Below are 3,617 nucleotides of genomic sequence, written 5' to 3'. Positions count from 1 at the left end.
CTTGATACTCCTCTCATTATGAGATTTCCCTTCATTGGGATGTGGACTGGGCTTAATGGCTCCTTTCTAAAGAATACAATACTGTGGAAGTGACGTGCCGGTGCATGACTTCCTAGGCTAGGTACTGGAGACACTGCAGCTTCTTCCTTCCTCTCAGGGGGAACGCCGGCTGTCATCCTGGGAGGATTCCCAGCCAGCCCTGTGGGGATGTGCATGCGGTGAGGAACTGAGGCCTGTTGCGAAAATCCAGCAAAAAAGCCAGTGTGGAAATAGATCCTCTAGCCCCAGGCAAGCCTTCTAATGGCTGTAACTTTGGCCAACATCTTATCTGTGGCCTCACAAGAGACCTTGAGCTAGAAGTACCCAGCTAAGTGACTCAAAGATTCCTGACTCACAGAAACTATGGGCTGATAAATGTTTTTTATTTGAAACTAGTAAGTTTTCGGGTAATTTGTTAAGTGGGAATAGATAACTCATGCTGAATTTTAAAGATTCCTTTCTTTCTTTTTGTGGACATTTAAGTCTTTGACACATTGGGCTTGCTTTTTATATATGCTGAATGTTAGTGATCTGATACCATTTTTTGTCTTATTTGGATAACGTTTTTCCCTGCCATATTTTTGAACAATTCTTCCTTTCCCCTATGACATATAATTATTGTTACATATCAAAGGTCTAAATGTGCACTGTATCTAAGCTCTTTTTTTGTTTCATTTCATTGTTCAGTTTTCCTGGTCTGGTTCCAGTAGCACACTATCATAATTATTGTAGCTTCATAGTAAGTTCTGATATCTGAAATGGCATATTCCCGACCTCTTGCTTTTCTTTAAAATTTCCAGGTTATCTCTGACCCTTTACTCCTCCAAATATAGTATATTTTAGAATCATTTCATTCAATTGCATGAAAAATCTTTTGGGGAGTTTGATTGGAATTGAATTGACTATTTCTCCACTGGAGACAACTGATATATTTCTGGTATTAAGGCTTCCTATCCATGATCATGGTATTTCTCTTCTTTCATTCATGATACTTTTAATATTTCTTAATACACTTCTCTAAATTTCCCTATAGTGGTCTTGGTTTCTTCTTTAAATGATGAATTTTTTTGCCCTCGTTGTGTTGCTATGATTTGCACGAGCAAACCGCCACTCTTTCCTTCGTACATTAAACCTTATCCAGCTGTTCTGGGCTGCCTCCGGCCCCAGGACAAATTCATTACCACCTGCACTCACTAGTCAAAGAGAACCCCTTCCCCACCAGTTCTCTGAAGTCTTTCTCTAGAGTTGATCTTAGAGCCCGGATCCAGGATCCATTCTAGTAAAGTATCTTAGAATTAGAATCAGGAGCCCTTTACAAACCTCCTTCCTACAAATCTCCTTGAAGCTGGATACAATATTCATAAGGAGGTTCTGGGTGACATTCCCAGGGAAAATCTTAGGAATAACCAACTTTTTAATCTCTTGAGTTAACAACCAGCCTACCCGTGCCTCACAGAATGGTCGAGTAAAACAAGAGGAAAGGTATTTGTAGTTTGATGATCTAAACTTGTACATTCTCCTCCAGATTACCAACTCAAGGCAGACGGCCCTGGGGAGTCCACATGGGCGATTCCATGCTGGGCACTGGTGTTAAAAGTATAGGTGAAGGCAGTCCTAGGAGTTCTAGGAAGAATTCTACTAGTTGTTCCAGAACACTGTATTTAGGGACACCAAAATATGTAGTACTTCATTTACCTCCCCCTTAAGCCAGTATTCTAGACAATTGGAAATTACCTTTAAACACCAATAATTTTATGTTAATCATTTTGAAGGAACTCTTTCTAAATCATATTTTGTACCACTTTGAATATATGTTTCTCTATGCCTTCTTAAACAGATTATATTGAACATAATTTGACCTTTTCTTGAAAATGCAAGGACTTCATGAATACAGATTTTTGCTGTCACAGTGATTCCTTCAGAACTAATATGCACTCTGTTGTTTGAATCTTGAGTTCTTACTCAGGTTAACAAATATTTTCGAGCAATTATGGTGTGCTGGATACTGTTAGGTGCTTTATCTCTTTTTCACAATCATTTCCCCTTTTATCTGTTATTAGGCAGCAGTATACTTGCATTTAGAAGTTCTCTCCCTATGTATGTATATATTTTTCATGTCGGGGGTAAAGAGCTGACATTGTAACAAGGTTTGAGGGAGGCATGTCTCATACAGTAGGGTGAAAATCCAATCACTATGCTTATGAACCCCATTTCTAATCTACTGATTCTACTGGGGATCCAGACCCATCAAATGAATTCAGATTGTTAAGGGAAGAGGGAGTAAGTATGAGATTTGCCACATCTCTTTTAGGTGATAAGATTCCCGTTTCTGGTTACTACTAGGCTGTTGGCTGCTAATACTGGAAAATGAGATTAGTAATTGCCTTTCGGCAAGAAGTCATAGCATTAGAACTGAGAAATGTGGTCACTGATGACACTAGTTTGTTGACTCTGTGTGTGTGTGTGTGTGTGTGTGTGTGTGTGTGTGTGTGTGTGAGTGTGAGAATGTGTGAATGTGTATACAAGGTTCCCCTTGTCGTCTGCAGGACGGCTAGTAGATCTCCCAGTTTTCAGGAAGTTTGCTCAAAGATATTTACTTGCCTTTTACAGAGCCATATTCCCTTCTTTTGGAGAGAATTGTCCTGGGAGAAGAAAGGACATTGATAAATTAGCAATTTCATCACTGTGAAGTAATATTCAGTGAGCCATTAGTTATATGTTATGTTTAGAGACCATACAAATTTTTCTCATAAGCATAAACAGATGAAATTTTCAAAGACAATGTATATACATATATATTTATATATATGCACTATTTATACATACATACACACACACACGCTTATATATATATATATATATATATATATATATATCCACACTTACATATTTATATATAATTTTGTATCACCTTATAGGAAGACAGGAAGGCATAGAAACGTAAAGTCTGTTGCCCCAGTTTATACAGCTAGTGAGTGGCAGGGCCAGGCCTGAAGCCGGGACCTCTGGGAATCCACATTCTCGGCCCTCATAACTCTTTGCTCACCTTCAGCTCAGCCAGCAACCCTTAGAGGAATGAACAAGCTATGGAAACCACACAAATATATTCTGAGATAAGTTTTAAAAGGTATAAAAATATAAAGATGAAGATATATCCTGAATTTCTGTGACATTTCTTTTACAAAGTATTTCCTTAGTTATTTCATTTTCCTTTTAACTTCCTTGGGAGATAAAAAGACGGAGGAATTAAGATCACATTTTAAAATTGTGTAAATAAGGCTCATAGAATTGGAATCATGAGAAACTTTGTGTTTTACAAATTTGGTTCTATAGCTTGAGTCAGATGAGGTGAAGTGCCCTCTAATCAGTGCTCAGGGAGCGTCTCTGTAAAGACGGCTCAAACTCAGGGCACGTGACCGTCATGGGACTCTGATAACTTTGGTGAAGACACTCTGTTTTTCCTCTGATGGGTAGTCAGTTGATGAACCATTGGGGATAGATGATGGGACATATCAGAAAGTATGCTAAGCCTCGTCCTAGAGAGGGGGAGTCCAGTTAATTTTTTTGCTGAGTGGAAT

At 38.6% G+C, this 3,617-nt stretch overlaps 1 pseudogene; it reads right to left on the bottom strand.

Annotated features, from left to right (window-relative positions):
• Positions 1-2,154: 2,154 nt before the first annotated feature.
• LOC130679689 (small nucleolar RNA U13) lies at positions 2,155-2,265 on the bottom strand (annotated as a pseudogene).
• Between the last annotated feature and the right edge of the window lie 1,352 nt (positions 2,266-3,617).

This window comes from Manis pentadactyla, chromosome 11, assembly GCF_030020395.1.
Source record: "Manis pentadactyla isolate mManPen7 chromosome 11, mManPen7.hap1, whole genome shotgun sequence".
NCBI lineage: Eukaryota > Metazoa > Chordata > Mammalia > Pholidota > Manidae > Manis > Manis pentadactyla.
The sequence above is the reverse complement of the archived record's forward strand: the minus strand, read 5'-3'. Positions and strand labels throughout refer to the sequence as shown.